The sequence below is a fragment of the Nasonia vitripennis genome (assembly GCF_009193385.2).
Source record: "Nasonia vitripennis strain AsymCx chromosome 4 unlocalized genomic scaffold, Nvit_psr_1.1 chr4_random0010, whole genome shotgun sequence".
Classification (NCBI taxonomy): Eukaryota; Metazoa; Arthropoda; class Insecta; order Hymenoptera; family Pteromalidae; genus Nasonia; species Nasonia vitripennis.
The window spans coordinates 2,837,181-2,860,389 of record NW_022279646.1 but is presented as its reverse complement, the minus strand read 5'-3'; the positions used below and the strand labels follow the sequence as shown (position 1 = coordinate 2,860,389).

Below are 23,209 nucleotides of genomic sequence, written 5' to 3'. Positions count from 1 at the left end.
AGCGACGACCCGGAGCTCAAGGTAAATCAAATAAAGGTCCCAATATATTCGCCCTTGTGCTACACAAATATATCAAATATTTGATACACAAACGATTGCCAAAAAAGCGCGATATGATCGCAATGTTGATTCACGTATAATGGGTATATAATATGAAAACAAAGTCCAATCCTCTGCGTAAAAAAAATTTTAACGTAGCTGATTATATTGTCGATTGTAGGATAATTTATTCGGTATACTCGCACTATATCTGTTTCGCGATAAAAAATACGAGTGATAGATGGCGGAGAAAAATTATACAATTGTCAAATGAGTTCAGATTTACACTTATATTTTGTTTAAATTTTTCAATTATCAATTACCTACTTAAATTTCGAGTATCCAACGTCAAGTAACTTTACATTCAATTTCGCATAAGTGCATAACTGTATAATTGGCGTGTAGGAATCGTACAGTCAAGTTTTAAAAGTAACTGGGGCGGGATCCTTTAAGCCTGTTACCCTATGTGTGGTATATGGGCTATCGTTATCGGGAACAGACTTGCCTCACAAAGTTTGTGACGGATGCTCACGACTAACGTGAGTGCCCATCTCTGTAAAAGGACAAGCTGTGGTGTTGTTCTACATGACAAGTCTGTCGCTCGATAACTATAGTCCATATACCACATATAGGGTAACAGGCTTAAAGGACCCCGCCCCTGTACAGAAATGGAAAATGAGCAATTAGTTCATGGTTTAAGATTTATCGGTATCTTATAAAGATTCAAAAGGTTCACTTGTTTTGCTTATTTCCTAAAGACTAAATAAAATATAGCTTCAGTATTTTTTCAAATAATAACCTACATCATCAATAGTTTGTAAGAAGAACAGTTAGGAATCGACAGATTATTTAAAGATTAATTTTTTATATTCTAAGGCATACTATTTGAAAAAAAAATACTTGCAACGCTTTTGTCTAATTTTACAGAAACGATCTTAGATCTAAAGACAGAGAAAATTATTGTAGTATATTCAATTTTTTTGCAACTTCAAAGAACTCTATATACAATTAAAAATCTGTTAACATATATATGACGATTAAATATCAAGAGGGGAAGGAACAAGTTCAAGCTTATAAACTATTCTTTTCGTAATACACTAGTGTACGTATCAGCGTAAACGAGAGATAACATCCAATTCAATAAATTAGATACTATACAAAACCGCCTGCGCGTAGATTTTTTTTCCAACTCTCAGTGTCATAATTTTGCGATGGATTTTTACAGTGTATCACTTTGTATTTAGCTTCTGCTATTTTTAATTTAGCTCCTTCTTCTCTACCTGAGAGATAGCTGTAAGTATTGTAAGAGCTGATATTCAGAGCTTATTAATTTTAAATTTATCATATTTTTTTATTTATTTTTATTTATTCAAGACCATATCGTCGCTCCTAACGAAGATAGTACATTTCAGATTTGCCACGAAGATTAGTACATTTCATTTTTGACGCGAAGACAAAAATGAAAGTACATTTCGATCTTTCCTACGTGAAAAAATATAATTGTTTTGGGGGAAAACAAATAGTTATTTTGGTTAAAACTAATAAAATTGCAATATTTTTAAATTTGCCAAAAAAATTTTGAAAAATTTCGAAATTTAAAAATTTTTTTGTGGGATTTATTTTATTTTTTTATTTTATTTAAATACCATATACATATGCCTTTGAAAGACATCCTATAGAGGCAAACACAGTTGCCTGTACATAGGGATGGCATACATAATCATTAATACTAAAATACTTAAAACTACAATATAGAGCCAAGATAACACATTTAACGCTATCATGCCCTTTTTCCTTTTCATAACAAAAGTTTTTACTTATTGATAGGTCTTTGAGATCATTCGGTAGAGTGTTAAATACACTCACAGCCACGTAATAACTGCTTTTCTTGCTCACTGTTTTATCAATTTTAGGCAATGGTTGATTCTTGTTTCGTGTCTTATTTGTACTTCTTATATCTGTCTCTTAAATAATTATAATGATATACTATACACTCTAGTTCGAACATTTGCCTTATACTTAGAGGTTGGTTCTCTGTTATATAACAGTTTTTATTTATAATTCGAAGTATTTTCTTCTGTATCCCTTGAATTAAATTTAAGTAATTGTTATAGCCCCACCCCATGCAATTATGCCATAGTTTGTAATACTTTGAAAGAAGGCATAATATAGTAATATTACCGTTTTACTATCCATAAATTTCTTTAGCTTCGCAAAAATAAAGATTAAATATCTTGTTGATTTTATAATATAATTTATGTGCTTATTCATGCCCACTTCATGTTATAGTCTATTATTAAGTCTAAATATTTACAACTGTCTACTCTATTTATTACATTATCACCAATTCTGATATTTAAGGTGCTAGGCACACTATCACAGTAATTGCTATATGCAATATATACGGTTTTGTTTACATTGAGCGATAATTTATTTAGTTTTAGCCATATTACCACCTTACGATGATATTCATTTAATTTTTCTTGTGCAGCTGTTCACGAGTTATCACATGAGATGATAACTGTGTCATCAGCGTAAGATAATATAGTTTCATTTTTCATATCTATCAATAAGTCATTCACGTATAATATGAAAAATAGAGGGCCAAGTATTGTTCCTTGTGGAACCCCTATCGTAATTTTTTTGTACTCACTCTTGCAGTTACTTATCTTTACACATTGTTTCCTATCAGATAGATAGCTGCTGAGTAATTTTAATGCTTCTCCACGTACATCGTATCTTTCTAATTTGTCCAGCAGTGTACTGTGATCTACAGTATCGAAGGCTTTAGCTAGATCTAAGAACGCATAATCGGTTTGCTTTTATCTAGGTTTCTATATATAATATTTGATAGACAATTGAGAGCATCCTTCATTCCTCTCTGTCTTAGAAAGCCAAATTGTTTATTAGATATTATTTTGTGCTTCATGCTAAAATTATAAAGTCTATTGTATATGATTTTTTCAAATATTTTGGCAATGTTAGAAGTTAGCGATATTGGTCTATAGTTACTAATACAGCTATTGTCTCCCGATTTATATATATGTACAATATCTGCTTTTTTCAGTGCATTAGGCCAGATTGATTGCTGTATGCTTAGATTAAGGTAGTACTACCCAAAAGTGATTGACCGTCCAGAATTTGATAAAATTTGGTATGCTGTTTAGATATAGATAAGATAAACAATGACTTAAAATTTGGTGAAGGTTTGGAACCTGTGAAAAAAGTTATGAACATTTCAATTTGCGAAAATATATACTTTTCGAGTAATTACTTGATTTCACAAAACTGACCATTCAGAATTCACCCAAACTTTGCAAATTAGTAGATAAACATGTAATGAACAAGTTGATACCTCAAAAATCTAAACTTGGAACGCGTGAGCGTAGTAATAAACAAATGAAAGTTCAAAAATGTACACTTAACCTCAAAAAAATGAGTCAAATCAGCTTCTGTCTGAAACGTTTTATTGATAATTACGGTAAATAAAATTGTTTGATGAGAATGTTTAATCATTATTCAATGTAACTTAATTTATGCAACTTCTATTATTATGTGTATCTCGCAAATAAACGAAATATAAAAAGTGGACTTGTTTTGACTACCACAGTATAGGTAGTACTACCTTAAATATATACTCTAACGGTTTAGATATATGTTTAGATAAAGTTTTGATAGTTATTGCACTAATATTACTACTCCACCAGCCTTTTTTTTCATTGCAATAATTATATTTTGAATTTCATACATATTAATTGGATTAATAATAATTGAGTAGTTTCTAACTGGCAGTTTCAATTGCTCTAAGTCCATTTTTTTAATTTGATTGCTTAAATTTAATCCTACATTACAATAATATTCATTCATAGTGTTCGCAATAGTAGTCTTGTCATCAATTTTCTGATCCCCTAGAGGAAAAAAATTCTGTGCCAAACTGTGTCAAAACCGTGCCAAAACTGTGCCAAACCATGCCAATCTGTGTCAAAATTGTAGCATAACTGTGCCAAAACATGAACATTTTGGACATTTTACACACTTATGGCACAGTTTGGCACAATATTGGCACAGTTTGGCACAATTTTTCATATTGAAAATTAATAAAATTGTGTGAAAATTTTATCGCACTATCCGGCACAGTTTTGGTACAGATTGGCACAATATTGGAACAGATTAACACAATATTGACACACAATGACAAAGTTTGGAACAGTTTTGGCATAGTTTGGCACAGAATTTTTTTTTCACTAGTGTAATATGTAAAAATATTACACTACCTCTAGACATATAAAAAAATTATTAGATCGTATCCGAAAATGGCATCAATACCTTATTTCCACGACATTACTTAATATGCGCTTAATCTAACACATTTAAGTACATAAAGGCAACAGACATCAAATTGAGATTTTTTAATGTAATCGAGCGACGAAACATTAAATACACGACTTATAGGATTGGCAGAATATCATTGCAGGTGCACAATTCTCATATGTAAAACTATTGCGGTACCTCCAGGCATCTAAAATATTTATTAGATCGTATCCGAAAATGGCAACAAGACCTTATTTCCACGACTTTACTTAATATGCGCGGACTATTATTACGTGCACGTGATCTTCATACATACAACTTACATAATCAACTAATATCAAGCGTCGAAAGGAATCTTAAAAGTAATTCCAATAAGAGTAACAAAACCTTATTTCTACGACCTATTCATTATCGTGAGATATTATTGTATAAATGCGATACTTATGAATACATCTAACACATTTAAGTACGTAAAGGCATCAGACATCAAATTGAGATTTTTTATTATAATCGACGGTGAGTCATGGAAACCATGACTTATAGGATTGGTAGAATATCATTGCAGGAGCACGACCCTCATATGTAAAACTATTACACTACCTCCAGGCATCTAATATAATTATTAGATCGTATCCGAAAATGGCAACAAGACCTTATTTTCACGACTTTACTTAATATGCGCGGACTATTATTACGTGCACGTGATCTTCATACATACAACTTACATAATCAACTAATATCAAGCGTCGAAAGGAATCTTAAAAATAATTCCAATAATAATAACAAAACCTTATTTCTACGACCTATTCATTATCGTGAGATATTATTGTATCAATGCGATACTTTTGAATGCATCTAACACATTTAAGTACGTAAAGGCAACAGGCATCAAAATGAGATTTTTTAATATAATCGAGCGACGAGACAATAAATACGCGACTTATAGGATTGGCAGAATATTATTGCAGGTGCACAATTCTCATATGTAAAACTATTACAGTACCTCCAGGCATCTAATATAATTATTAGATCATATCCGAAAATGGCATCAATACCTTATTTCCACGACTTTACTTAATATGAGCAGACTATTATTACGTGAACGTGATCTTCATACATACAAATTACATAATCAACTAATATCAGGCGTCGAAAGTAGTCTTAAATATAAATCCAATAAGAATAACAAAACCTTATTTCTACGACCTATTCATTATCGTGAGATATTATTGTATAAATGCGATACTTATGAATACATCTAACACATTTAAGTACGTAAAGGCATCAGACATCAAATTGAGATTTTTTATTATAATCGACGGTGAGTCATGGAAACCATGACTTATAGGATTGGTAGAATATCATTGCAGGAGCACGACCCTCATATGTAAAACTATTACACTACCTCCAGGCATCTAATATAATTATTAGATCGTATCCGAAAATGGCAACAAGACCTTATTTTCACGACTTTACTTAATATGCGCGGACTATTATTACGTGCACGTGATCTTCATACATACAACTTACATAATCAACTAATATCGGGCGTCGAAAGGCATCTTAAAAATAAATCCGATAAGAAAGACAAAACGTTATTTCCACGACCTATTCATTATCGTTAAATATCATTGTATCAATGCGATACTTTTGAATGCATCTAACACATTTAAGTACGTAAAGGCAACAGGCATCAAAATGAGATTTTTTAATATAATCGAGCGACGAGACAATAAATACGCGACTTATAGGATTGGCAGAATATTATTGCAGGTGCACAATTCTCATATGTAAAACTATTACAGTACCTCCAGGCATCTAATATAATTATTAGATCATATCCGAAAATGGCATCAATACCTTATTTCCACGACTTTACTTAATATGAGCAGACTATTATTACGTGAACGTGATCTTCATACATACAAATTACATAATCAACTAATATCAGGCGTCGAAAGTAGTCTTAAATATAAATCCAATAAGAATAACAAAACCTTATTTCTACGACCTATTCATTATCGTGAGATATTATTGTATAAATGCGATACTTATGAATACATCTAACACATTTAAGTACGTAAAGGCATCAGACATCAAATTGAGATTTTTTATTATAATCGACGATGAGTCATGGAAACCATGACTTATAGGATTGGCAGAATATCATTGCAGGTGCACAATTCTCATATGTAAAACTATTGCACTACCTCCAGGCATCTAATATAATTATTTGATCGTATCCGAAAATGGCAACAAGACCTTATTTCCACGACATTACTTAATGTGCGCAGACTATTATTACGTGAACGTGATCTCCATACATACAACTTACATAATCAACTAATATCGGGCGTCGAAAGGCATCTTAAAAATAAATCCGATAAGAAAGACAAAACGTTATTTCCACGACCTATTCATTATCGTTAAATATCATTGTATCAATGCGATACTTTTGAATGCATCTAACACATTTAAGTACGTAAAGGCAACAGGCATCAAAATGAGATTTTTTAATATAATCGAGCGACGAGACAATAAATACACAACTTATAGGATTGGCAGAATATCATTGCAGGTGCACAATTCTCATATGTAAAACTATTGCACTACCTCCAGGCATCTAATATAATTATTAGGTCGTATCCGAAAATGGCATGAATACCTTATTTCCACGACATTACTTAATATGCGCAGACTATTATTACGTGAACGTGATCTTCATACATACAACTTACATAATCAACTAATATCGGGCGTCGAAAGTAATCTTAAAAATAAATCCGATAAGAATAACAAAACCTTATTTCCACGACCTATTCATTATCGTTAAATATCATTGTATCAATGCGATACTTTTGAATGCATCTAACACATTTAAGTACGTAAAGGCAACAGACATCAAATTGAGATTTTTTAGTATAATCGAGCGACGAGACATTAAATACACGACTTATAGGATTGGTAGAATATCATTGGAGGAGCACGACCCTCATATGTAAAACTATTACACTACCTCCAGGCATCTAATATATTTATTAGATCGTATCCGAATAAAAGCAACAAGACCTTATTTCCACGACATTACTTAATATGCGCAGACTATTATTACGTGAACGTGATCTCCATACATACAACTTACATAATCAACTAATATCGGGCGTCGAAAGGCATCTTAAAAATAATTCCAATAAGAATAACAAAACCTTATTTCTACGACCTATTCATTATCGTGAGATATTATTGTATCAATGCGATACTTTTGAATGCATCTAACACATTTAAGTACATAAAGGCATCAGAAATCAAATTGAGATTTTTTAATGTAATCGAGCGACGATACATTAAATACACGACTTATAGGATTGGCAGAATATCATTGCAGGTGCACAATTCTCATATGTAAAACTATTGCACTACCTCCAGGCATCTAATATAATTATTTGATCGTATCCGAAAATGGCAACAAGACCTTATTTCCACGACTTTACTTAATATGCGCCGACTATTATTACGTGAACGTGATCTTCATACATACAACTTACATAATCAACTAATATCAAGCGTCGAAAGGAATCTTAAAAGTAATTCCAATAAGAGTAACAAAACCTTATTTCTACGACCTATTCATTATCGTGAGATATTATTGTATAAATGCGATACTTATGAATACATCTAACACATTTAAGTACGTAAAGGCATCAGACATCAAATTGAGATTTTTTATTATAATCGACGATGAGTCATGGCATCCACGACTTATAGGATTGGCAGAATATCATTGCAGGTGCACAATTCTCAAATGTAAAACTATTACACTACCTCCAGGCATCTAAAATATTTATTAGATCGTATCCGAAAAAAGGCAACGAGACCTTATTTCCACGACATTACTTAATATGCGCTGACTATTGTAACGTGAACGTGATCTCCATACATACAACTTACATAATCAACTAATATCGGACGTCGAAAGGAATCTTGAAAATAATTCCAATAAGAATAACAAAACCTTATTTCTAAGACCTATTCATTATCGTGAGATATTATTGTATCATTGCGATACTTTTGAATGCATCTAACACATTTAAGTACATAAAGGCAACAGACATTAAATTGAGATTTTTTAATGTAATCGAGCGACGAGACATTAAATACACGTCTTATATGATTGGTAGAATATCATTGGAGGAGCACGACCCTCATATGTAAAACTATTACACTACCTCCAGGCATCTAATATATTTATTAGATCGTATCCGAAAAAAAGCAACAAGACCTTATTTCCACGACATTACTTAATATGCGCAGACTATTATTACGTGAACGTGATCTCCATACATACAACTTACATAATCAACTAATATCGGGCGTCGAAAGGCATCTTAAAAATAATTCCAATAAGAATAACAAAACATTATTTCTACGACCTATTCATTATCGTGAGATATTATTGTATCAATGCGATACTTTTGAATGCATCTAACACATTTAAGTACGTAAAGGCATCAGACATCAAATTGAGATTTTTTATTATAATCGACGATGAGTCATGGAAACCATGACTTATAGGATTGGTAGAATATCATTGCAGGAGCACGACCCTCATATGTAAAACTATTACACTACCTCCAGGCATCTAATATAATTGTTAGATCGTATCCGAAAATGGCAACAAGACCTTATTTTCACGACTTTACTTAATATGCGCGGACTATTATTACGTGCACGTGATCTTCATACATACAACTTACATAATCAACTAATATCAAGCGTCGAAAGGAATCTTAAAAATAATTCCAATAATAATAACAAAACCTTATTTCTACGACCTATTCATTATCGTGAGATATTATTGTATCAATGCGATACTTTTGAATGCATCTAACACATTTAAGTACGTAAAGGCAACAGGCATCAAAATGAGATTTTTTAATATAATCGAGCGACGAGACAATAAATACGCGACTTATAGGATTGGCAGAATATTATTGCAGGTGCACAATTCTCATATGTAAAACTATTACAGTACCTCCAGGCATCTAATATAATTATTAGATCATATCCGAAAATGGCATCAATACCTTATTTCCACGACTTTACTTAATATGAGCAGACTATTATTACGTGAACGTGATCTTCATACATACAAATTACATAATCAACTAATATCAGGCGTCGAAAGTAGTCTTAAATATAAATCCAATAAGAATAACAAAACCTTATTTCTACGACCTATTCATTATCGTGAGATATTATTGTATAAATGCGATACTTTTGAATACATCTAACACATTTAAGTACGTAAAGGCATCAGACATCAAATTGAGATTTTTTATTATAATCGACGATGAGTCATGGAAACCATGACTTATAGGATTGGCAGAATATCATTGCAGGTGCACAATTCTCATATGTAAAACTATTGCACTACCTCCAGGTATCTAATATAATTATTTGATCGTATCCGAAAATGGCAACAAGACCTTATTTCCACGACTTTACTTAATATGCGCCGACTATTATTACGTGAACGTGATCTTCATACATACAACTTACATAATCAACTAATATCGGGCGTCGAAAGTAATCTTAAAAATAAATCAGATAAGAAAGACAAAACGTTATTTCCACGACCTATTCATTATCGTGAGATATTATTGTATAAATGCGATACTTATGAATACATCTAACACATTTAAGTACGTAAAGGCATCAGACATCAAATTGAGATTTTTTATTATAATCGACGATGAGTCATGGAAACCATGACTTATAGGATTGGTAGAATATCATTGCAGGAGCACGACCCTCATATGTCAAACTATTACACTACCTCCAGGCATCTAATATAATTATTTGATCGTATCCGAAAATGGCAACAAGACCTTATTTCCACGACATTACTTAATGTGCGCAGACTATTATTACGTGAACGTGATCTCCATACATACAACTTACATAATCAACTAATATCGGGCGTCGAAAGGCATCTTAAAAATAAATCCGATAAGAAAGACAAAACGTTATTTCCACGACCTATTCATTATCGTTAAATATCATTGTATCAATGCGATACTTTTGAATGCATCTAACACATTTAAGTACGTAAAGGCAACAGGCATCAAAATGAGATTTTTTAATATAATCGAGCGACGAGACAATAAATACACGACTTATAGGATTGGCAGAATATCATTGCAGGTGCACAATTCTCATATGTAAAACTATTGCACTACCTCCAGGCATCTAAAATATTTATTAGATCGTATCCGAAAAAAGGCAACGAGACCTTATTTCCACGACATTACTTAATATGCGCTGACTATTGTAACGTGAACGTGATCTCCATACATACAACTTACATAATCAACTAATATCAAGCGTCGAAAGGAATCTTAAAAGTAATTCCAATAAGAATAACAAAACCTTATTTCTACGACCTATTCATTATCGTGAGATATTATTGTATCAATGCGATACTTTTGATTGCATCTAACACATTTAAGTACATAAAGGCATCAGAAATCAAATTGAGATTTTTTAATATAATCGAGGGACGAGACATTAAATACACGACTTAAAGGATTGGCAGAATATCATTGCAGGAGCACGATCCTCATATGTAAAACTATTGCACTACCTCCAGGCATCTAATATAATTATTAGATCGTATCCGAAAATGGCATGAATACCTTATATCCACGACATTACTTAATATGCGCAGACTATTATTACGTGAACGTGATCTCCATACATACAACTTACATAATCAACTAATATCAAGCGTCGAAAGGAATCTTAAAAATAATTCCAATAAGAAAGACAAAACCTTATTTCCACGATCTATTCATTATCGCGAGATATTATTGTATAAATGCGATACTTATGAATACATCTAACACATTTCAGTACGTAAAGGCATCAGACAGCAAATTGAGATTTTTTATTATAATCGAGCTACGAGACATAAAATACACGACTTTTAGGATTGGCAGAATATCATTGCAGGTGCATAATCCTCATATGTAAAACAATTAAACTCACTCCAGGCATCTAATATAATTATTAGATCGTATCCGAAAATGGCATGAATGCCTTATTTCCACGACAATACTTAATATGCGCAGACTATTATTACGTGAACGTGAGCTTCATACATACAACTTACATAATCAACTAATATCGGGCGTCGAAAGGCATCTTAAAAATAAATCCGATAAGAAAGACAAAACGTTATTTCCGCGACCTATTCATTATCGTTAAATATCATTGTATCAATGCGATACTTTTGAATGCATCTAACACATTTAAGTACATAAAGGCATCAGAAATCAAATTGAGATTTTTTAATGTAATCGAGCGGCGATACATTAAATACACGACTTATAGGATTGGCAGAATATCATTGCAGGTGCACAATTCTCATATGCAAAACTATTGGACTACCTCCAGGCATCTAATATAATTATTTGATCGTATCCGAAAATAGCAACAAGACCTTATTTCCACGACTTTACTTATTATGCGCCGACTATTATTACGTGAACGTGATCTTCATACATACAACTTACATAATCAACTAATATCAAGCGTCGAAAGGAATCTTAAAAGTAATTCCAATAAGAATAACAAAACCTTATTTCTACGACCTATTCATTATCGTGAGATATTATTGTATCAGTGCGATACTTTTGAATGCATCTAACACATTTAAGTACGTAAAGGCATCAGACAGCAAATTGAGATTTTTTATTATAATCGAGCAACGAGACATTAAATACACGACTTTTAGGATTGGCAGAATATCATTGCAGGTGCATGATCCTCATATGTAAAACAATTAAACTCACTCTAGGCATCTAAAATAATTATTAAATCGTATCCGAAAATGGCATCAATACCTTATTTCCACGACTTTACTTAATATGCGCAGACTATTATTACGTGAACGTGATCTTCATACATACAACTTACATAATCAACTAATATCGGACGTCGAAAGGAATCTTAAAAATAATTCCAATAAGAATAACAAAACCTTATTTCTACGACCTATTCATTATCGTGAGATATTATTGTATCAATGCGATACTTTTGAATGCATCTAACACATTTAAGTACATAAAGGCATCAGAAATCAAATTGAGATTTTTTAATGTAATCGAGCGACGATACATTAAATACACGACTTATAGGATTGGCAGAATATCATTGCAGGTGCACAATTCTCATATGTAAAACTATTGCAGTACCTCCAGGCATCTAAAATATTTATTAGATCGTATCCGAAAAAAGGCAACAAGACCTTATTTCCACGACATTACTTAATATGCGCTGACTATTATTACGTGAACGTGATCTCCATACATACAACTTACATAATCAACTAATATCGGGCGTCGAAAGGCATCTTAAATATAAATCCAATAAGAATAACAAAACCTTATTGCCACGACCTATTCATTATCGTGAGATATTATTGTATCAATGCGATACTTTTGAATGCATCTAACACATTTAAGTACGTAAAGGCAACAGACATCAAATTGAGATTTTTTAGTATAATCGAGCGACGAGACATTAAATACACGACTTAAAGGATTGGCAGAATATCATTGCAGGAGCACGATCCTCATATGTAAAACTATTGCACTACCTCCAGGCATCTAATATAATTATTTGATCGTATCCGAAAATGGCAACAAGACCTTATTTCCACGACTTTACTTATTATGCGCCGACTATTATTACGTGAACGTGATCTTCATACATACAACTTACATAATCAACTAATATCAAGCGTCGAAAGGAATCTTAAAAGTAATTCCAATAAGAATAACAAAACCTTATTTCTACAACCTATTCATTATCGTTAAATATCATTGTATCAATGCGATACTTTTGAATGCATCTAACACATTTAAGTACGTAAAGGCAACAGACATCAAATTGAGATTTTTTAGTATAATCGAGCGACGAGACATTAAATACACGACTTAAAGGATTGGCAGAATATCATTGCAGGAGCACGATCCTCATATGTAAAACTATTGCACTACCTCCAGGCATCTAATATAATTATTTGATCGTATCCGAAAATGGCAACAAGACCTTATTTCCACGACTTTACTTATTATGCGCCGACTATTATTACGTGAACGTGATCTTCATACATACAACTTACATAATCAACTAATATCAAGCGTCGAAAGGAATCTTAAAAGTAATTCCAATAAGAATAACAAAACCTTATTTCTACAACCTATTCATTATCGTTAAATATCATTGTATCAATGCGTTACTTTTGAATGCATCTAACACATTTAAGTACGTAAAGGCAACAGACATCAAATTGAGATTTTTTAGTATAATCGAGCGACGAGACATTAAATACACGACTTAAAGGATTGGCAGAATATCATTGCAGGAGCACGATCCTCATATGTAAAACTATTGCACTACCTCCAGGCATCTAATATAATTATTTGATCGTATCCGAAAATGGCAACAAGACCTTATTTCCACGACTTTACTTATTATGCGCCGACTATTATTACGTGAACGTGATCTTCATACATACAACTTACATAATCAACTAATATCGGACGTCGAAAGGAATCTTAAAAATAATTCCAATAAGAATAACAAAACCTTATTTCTACGACCTATTCATTATCGTGAGATATTATTGTATCAATGCGATACTTTTGAATGCATCTAACACATTTAAGTACATAAAGGCATCAGAAATCAAATTGAGATTTTTTAATGTAATCGAGCGACGATACATTAAATACACGACTTATAGGATTGGCAGAATATCATTGCAGGTGCACAATTCTCATATGTAAAACTATTGCAGTACCTCCAGGCATCTAAAATATTTATTAGATCGTATCCGAAAAAAGGCAACAAGACCTTATTTCCACGACATTACTTAATATGCGCTGACTATTATTACGTGAACGTGATCTCCATACATACAACTTACATAATCAACTAATATCAAGCGTCGAAAGGAATCTTAAAAATAATTCCAATAAGAATAAGAAAACCTTATTTCTACGACCTATTCATTATCGTGAGATATTATTGTATCAATGCGATACTTTTGAATGCATCTAACACATTTACGTACGTAAAGGCATCAGACAGCAAATTGAGATTTTTAATTATAATCGAGCTACGAGACATTAAATACACGACTTTTAGGATTGGCAGAATATCATTGCAGGTGCATAATCCTCATATGTAAAACAATTAAACTCACTCTAGGCATCTAAAATAATTATTAAATCGTATCCGAAAATGGCATCAATACCTTATTTCCACGACATTACTTAATATGCGCAGACTATTATTACGTGAACGTGATCTTCATACATACAACTTACATAATCAAATAATATCGGGCATCGAAAGTAATCTTAAATATAAATCCAATAAGAATAACAAAACCTTATTGCCACGACCTATTCATTATCGTTAAATATCATTGTATCAATGCGATACTTTTGAATGCATCTAACACATTTAAGTACCTAAAGGCAACAGACATCAAATTGAGATTTTTTAGTATAATCGAGCGAGGAGACATTAAATACACGACTTATAGGATTGGCAGAATATCATTGCAGGTGCACAATTCTCATATGTAAAACTATTGCAGTACCTCCAAGCATCTAAAATATTTATTAGATCGTATCCGAAAAAAGGCAACAAGACCTTATTTCCACGACATTACTTAATATGCGCTGACTATTATTACGTGAACGTGATCTCCATACATACAACTTACATAATCAACTAATATCAAGCGTCGAAAGGAATCTTAAAAATAATTCCAATAAGAATAAGAAAACCTTATTTCTACGACCTATTCATTATCGTGAGATATTATTGTATCAATGCGATACTTTTGAATGCATCTAACACATTTACGTACGTAAAGGCATCAGACAGCAAATTGAGATTTTTTATTATAATCGAGCTACGAGACATTAAATACACGACTTATAGGATTGGTAGAATATCATTGGAGGAGCACGACCCTCATATGTAAAACTATTACACTACCTCCAGGCATATAATATAATTATTAGATCGTATCCGAAAATGGCAACAAGACCTTATTTCCACGACTTTACTTAATATGCGCAGACTATTATTACGTGAACGTGATCTTCATACATACAACTTACATAATCAACTAATATCAAGCGTCAAAGGAATCTTAAAAGTAATTCCAATAAGAGTAACAAAACCTTATTTCTACGACCTATTCATTATCGTGAGATATTATTGTATAAATGCGATACTTATGAATACATCTAACACATTTAAGTACGTAAAGGCATCAGACATCAAATTGAGATTTTTTATTATAATCGACGATGAGTCATGGAAACCATGACTTATAGTATTGGTAGAATATCATTGCAGGATCACGACCCTCATATGTAAAACTATTACACTACCTCCAGGCATCTAATATAATTATTAGATCGTATCCGAAAAAAGGCAACAAGACCTTATTTCCACGACATTACTTAATATGCGCTGACTATTGTAACGTGAACGTGATCTACATACATACAACTTACATAATCAACTAATATCGGACGTCGAAAGGAATCTTAAAAATAATTCCAATAAGAATAACAAAACCTTATTTCTACGACCTATTCATTATCGTGAGATATTATTGTATCAATGCGATACTTTTGAATGCATCTAACACATTTACGTACGTAAAGGCATCAGACAGCAAATTGAGATTTTTAATTATAATCGAGCTACGAGACATTAAATACACGACTTTTAGGATTGGCAGAATATCATTGCAGGTGCATAATCCTCATATGTAAAACAATTAAACTCACTCTAGGCATCTAAAATAATTATTAAATCGTATCCGAAAATGGCATCAATACCTTATTTCCACGACATTACTTAATATGCGCAGACTATTATTACGTGAACGTGATCTTCATACATACAACTTACATAATCAACTAATATCGGGCATCGAAAGTAATCTTAAATATAAATCCAATAAGAATAACAAAACCTTATTGCCACGACCTATTCATTATCGTTAAATATCATTGTATCAATGCGATACTTTTGAATGCATCTAACACATTTAAGTACCTAAAGGCAACAGACATCAAATTGAGATTTTTTAGTATAATCGAGCGAGGAGACATTAAATACACGACTTATAGGATTGGCAGAATATCATTGCAGGTGCACAATTCTCATATGTAAAACTATTGCAGTACCTCCAAGCATCTAAAATATTTATTAGATCGTATCCGAAAAAAGGCAACAAGACCTTATTTCCACGACATTACTTAATATGCGCTGACTATTATTACGTGAACGTGATCTCCATACATACAACTTACATAATCAACTAATATCAAGCGTCGAAAGGAATCTTAAAAATAATTCCAATAAGAATAAGAAAACCTTATTTCTACGACCTATTCATTATCGTGAGATATTATTGTATCAATGCGATACTTTTGAATGCATCTAACACATTTACGTACGTAAAGGCATCAGACAGCAAATTGAGATTTTTTATTATAATCGAGCTACGAGACATTAAATACACGACTTATAGGATTGGTAGAATATCATTGGAGGAGCACGACCCTCATATGTAAAACTATTACACTACCTCCAGGCATCTAATATAATTATTAGATCGTATCCGAAAAAAGGCAACAAGACCTTATTTCCACGACATTACTTAATATGCGCTGACTATTGTAACGTGAACGTGATCTCCATACATACAACTTACATAATCAACTAATATCGGACGTCGAAAGGAATCTTAAAAATAATTCCAATAAGAATAACAAAACCTTATTTCTACGACCTATTCATTATCGTGAGATATTATTGTATCAATGCGATACTTTTGAATGCATCTAACACATTTACGTACGTAAAGGCATCAGACAGCAAATTGAGATTTTTAATTATAATCGAGCTACGAGACATTAAATACACGACTTTTAGGATTGGCAGAATATCATTGCAGGTGCATAATCCTCATATGTAAAACAATTAAACTCACTCTAGGCATCTAAAATAATTATTAAATCGTATCCGAAAATGGCATCAATACCTTATTTCCACGACATTACTTAATATGCGCAGACTATTATTACGTGAACGTGATCTTCATACATACAACTTACATAATCAACTAATATCGGGCATCGAAAGTAATCTTAAATATAAATCCAATAAGAATAACAAAACCTTATTGCCACGACCTATTCATTATCGTTAAATATCATTGTATCAATGCGATACTTTTGAATGCATCTAACACATTTAAGTACCTAAAGGCAACAGACATCAAATTGAGATTTTTTAGTATAATCGAGCGAGGAGACATTAAATACACGACTTATAGGATTGGCAGAATATCATTGCAGGTGCACAATTCTCATATGTAAAACTATTGCAGTACCTCCAAGCATCTAAAATATTTATTAGATCGTATCCGAAAAAAGGCAACAAGACCTTATTTCCACGACATTACTTAATATGCGCTGACTATTATTACGTGAACGTGATCTCCATACATACAACTTACATAATCAACTAATATCAAGCGTCGAAAGGAATCTTAAAAATAATTCCAATAAGAATAAGAAAACCTTATTTCTACGACCTATTCATTATCGTGAGATATTATTGTATCAATGCGATACTTTTGAATGCATCTAACACATTTACGTACGTAAAGGCATCAGACAGCAAATTGAGATTTTTTATTATAATCGAGCTACGAGACATTAAATACACGACTTATAGGATTGGTAGAATATCATTGGAGGAGCACGACCCTCATATGTAAAACTATTACACTACCTCCAGGCATATAATATAATTATTAGATCGTATCCGAAAATGGCAACAAGACCTTATTTCCACGACTTTACTTAATATGCGCAGACTATTATTACGTGAACGTGATCTTCATACATACAACTTACATAATCAACTAATATCAAGCGTCAAAGGAATCTTAAAAGTAATTCCAATAAGAGTAACAAAACCTTATTTCTACGACCTATTCATTATCGTGAGATATTATTGTATAAATGCGATACTTATGAATACATCTAACACATTTAAGTACGTAAAGGCATCAGACATCAAATTGAGATTTTTTATTATAATCGACGATGAGTCATGGAAACCATGACTTATAGTATTGGTAGAATATCATTGCAGGATCACGACCCTCATATGTACAACTATTACACTACCTCCAGGCATCTAATATAATTATTAGATCGTATCCGAAAAAAGGCAACAAGACCTTATTTCCACGACATTACTTAATATGCGCTGACTATTGTAACGTGAACGTGATCTCCATACATACAACTTACATAATCAACTAATATCGGACGTCGAAAGGAATCTTAAAAATAATTCCAATAAGAATAACAAAACCTTATTTCTACGACCTATTCATTATCGTGAGATATTATTGTATCAATGCGATACTTTTGAATGCATCTAACACATTTAAGTACGTAAAGGCAACAGACATCAAATTGAGATTTTTTAATATAATCGAGCGACGAGACATTAAATACACGACTTAAAGGATTGGCAGAATATCATTGCAGGAGCACGATCCTCATATGTAAAACTATTGCACTACCTCCAGGCATCTAAAATATTTATTAGATCGTATCCGAAAAAAGGCAACAAGACCTTATTTCCACGACATTACTTAATATGCGCTGACTATTGTAACGTGAACGTGATCTCCATACATACAACTTACATAATCAACTAATATCGGACGTCGAAAGGAATCTTAAAAGTAATTCCAATAGGAGTAACAAAACCTTATTTCTACGACCTATTCATTATCGTGAGATATTATTGTATAAATGCGATACTTATGAATACATCTAACACATTTAAGTACATAAAGGCAACAGACATTAAATTGAGATTTTTTAATGTAATCGAGCGACGAGACATTAAATACACGACTTATAGGATTGGCAGAATATCTTTGCAGGTGCGCAATTCTCATATGTAAAACTATTGCAGTACCTCCAGGCATCTAAAATATTTATTAGATCGTATCCGAAAAAAGGCAACAAGACCTTATTTTTACGACATTACTTAATATGCGCAGACTATTATTACGTGAACGTGATCTTCATACTTACAACTTACATAATCAACTAATATCAAGCGTCAAAGGAATCTTAAAAGTAATTCCAATAAGAGTAACAAAACCTTATTTCTACGACCTATTCATTATCGTGAGATATTATTGTATAAATGCGATACTTATGAATACATCTAACACATTTAAGTACGTAAAGGCATCAGACATCAAATTGAGATTTTTTATTATAATCGACGATGAGTCATGGAAACCATGACTTATAGTATTGGTAGAATATCATTGCAGGATCACGACCCTCATATGTAAAACTATTACACTACCTCCAGGCATCTAATATAATTATTAGATCGTATCCGAAAAAAGGCAACAAGACCTTATTTCCACGACATTACTTAATATGCGCTGACTATTGTAACGTGAACGTGATCTCCATACATACAACTTACATAATCAACTAATATCGGACGTCGAAAGGAATCTTAAAAATAATTCCAATAAGAATAACAAAACCTTATTTCTACGACCTATTCATTATCGTGAGATATTATTGTATCAATGCGATACTTTTGAATGCATCTAACACATTTAAGTACGTAAAGGCAACAGACATCAAATTGAGATTTTTTAATATAATCGAGCGACGAGACATTAAATACACGACTTAAAGGATTGGCAGAATATCATTGCAGGAGCACGATCCTCATATGTAAAACTATTGCACTACCTCCAGGCATCTAAAATATTTATTAGATCGTATCCGAAAAAAGGCAACAAGACCTTATTTCCACGACATTACTTAATATGCGCTGACTATTGTAACGTGAACGTGATCTCCATACATACAACTTACATAATCAACTAATATCGGACGTCGAAAGGAATCTTAAAAGTAATTCCAATAGGAGTAACAAAACCTTATTTCTACGACCTATTCATTATCGTGAGATATTATTGTATAAATGCGATACTTATGAATACATCTAACACATTTAAGTACATAAAGGCAACAGACATTAAATTGAGATTTTTTAATGTAATCGAGCGACGAGACATTAAATACACGACTTATAGGATTGGCAGAATATCTTTGCAGGTGCGCAATTCTCATATGTAAAACTATTGCAGTACCTCCAGGCATCTAAAATATTTATTAGATCGTATCCGAAAAAAGGCAACAAGACCTTATTTTTACGACATTACTTAATATGCGCAGACTATTATTACGTGAACGTGATCTTCATACTTACAACTTACATATTTAACTAATATCGGGCGTCGAAAGTAATCTTAAAAATAAATCCAATAAGAAAGACAAAACCTTATTTCCACGACCTATTCATTATTCGCGAAATATCTATGTATGAATGCGATACTTATCGACGATGAGTCATGGAAACAATGACTTATAGGATTGGTAGAATATCATTGCAGGAGCACGACCCTCATTTGTAAAACTATTACACTACCTCCAGGCATCTAATATAATTATTAGATCGTATAGGAAAATGGCAACAAGACCTTATTGCCACGACTTTACTTAATATGCGCTGACTATTATTACGTGAACGTGATCTCCATACAGACAACTTACATAATCAACTAATATCAAGCGTCGAAAGGAATCTTAAAAATAATTCCAATAAGAATAACAAAACGTTATTTCTACGACCTATTCATTATCGTGGGATATTATTGTATCAATGCGATACTTTTGAATGCATCTAACACATTTAAGTATATAAAGGCATCAGAAATGAAATTGAGATTTTTTAATATAATCGAGTGACGTGACATTAAATACACGACTTATAGGATTGGCAGAATATCATTGCAGGTGCACAATTCTCATATGTAAAACTATTGCAGTACCTCCAGGCATCTAAAATATTTATTAGATCGTATCCGAAAATAGGCAACAAGACCTTATTTCCATGATATTACTTAATATGCGCTGACTATTATTACGTGAACGTGATCTTCATTCATACAACTTACCTAATCATAAAAAAATCCAATAAAAGCATAACAAAACCGTATTTCGTGAAAAGTATCGCATTGATATAATGATATTTAACGATAATGAATAGGTCGTGGCAATAAGGTTTTGTTATTCTTATTGGATTTATATTTAAGATTACTTTCGACGCCCGATATTAGTTGAATATGTAAGTTGTATGTATGAAGATTACGTTCACATAATAATAGACTGCGCATATTATGTAAAGTCGTGGAAATAAGGTATTGATGCCTTTTTTCGGATACGATCTAATAATTATTTTAGATGCCTAGAGGTATTGTAATAGTTTTACATATGAGGATTGTGCACCTGCAATGATATTCTGCCAATCCTATAAGTCGTGGTTTCCATGACTCATCGTCGATTATAATAAAAATCCTAATTTGATGTCTGATGCCTTTACGTTCTTAAATGTGTTAGATGTATTTATAAGTATCGCATTGATACAAAGATATTTCGCGAATAATGAATAGGTCGTGGAAATAAGGTTTTGTTATTCTTATTAGATTTATTTTTAAGATTACTTTTGACGCCCGATATTAGTTGAATATGTAAGTTGTATGTATGAAGATCACGTTCACGTAATAATAGAAGATACGATCCAGAGATTCCTAGAAGTAGTGTAATAGTTTAATATATGAGGATTGTGTACCTGCAATGACATTTTACCAATCCTATAAGTCTTGGATTTAATGTCGCCCGATTATAATAAAAAATGTTGATTAAACTACCTTGTACATATAATTTTCAAATTTAGTACATTCGTTCATTTGGCCCTTAATTTTTCGTAATATTTAGTATGAATATGCTGAGATACTATTCCTAAATTACTATTTAAATTTTAAAAGGCTTAAACGTTCGCAATATTAAATAATTCAGTAAAGAAAATAATATCAAATTTTATTTGAAGGTATTTGAATACCTACAAATCAAATTTAAAAAATAGTACTCGACGAACAACATTAAAAATGTCTAAATGCGCTGGAGCTCTAAATTAAGATTCTCTTGAAACTAAAAACCTTGCGGAAATAAAGTAAATAATCAAATAAAATAACTTAAACAGCTGTTATGTATGTTCCGTACATTAATTTCACATATTTAAGCTTCTGGGTTACCTAAAGTAAAATTTACCCGAAATGCCACATGGCACTTTGGGTAATTTACCCAAACTGGCCAATTCAATGTTGGCAATTCGGGTAATTTCCTGAACTGCCGTTTTTTTTACCCGAAATGACCTATTTGGCAAAAAATTTTACCCAAAATGACCGATTGCCATATTTAAGCGTGTGTGCGTGTGTCTGTGTGTTTGTGTGCCAGTACGTACGTAAGTAAGCTACTTTTCTAATATTCATTATTGATGTTTGCAAAAACTTATTATTAAAAATTACATTTCTGAAATGAATCCATGTGTCCATATGCAAATATTAAAATTAATTTTTACTACATATTTTTACGAAATGTAGGAATGTTTAAAAATATTTTAATATTTTCAATCAATTTCAATATTGTATAGAAGATAGATTGATAGATTAAAGATAAAAGATAGAAGATATTTATATCACGTCGAAGACTTTAACACTCTAATACAGGTATATTCCATACATTTTTTCGCTCCACGGACTATCGCAAATTAGTCGCTCATTTAATAG

At 32.1% G+C, this 23,209-nt stretch overlaps 1 protein-coding gene across 9 annotated transcripts in view; it reads right to left on the bottom strand.

Annotated features, from left to right (window-relative positions):
- LOC100116847 (glutamate [NMDA] receptor subunit 1) overlaps positions 1-23,209 on the bottom strand; it is a 362,784-nt gene that overhangs the window by 65,864 nt on the left and 273,711 nt on the right. The window lies entirely within an intron of this gene.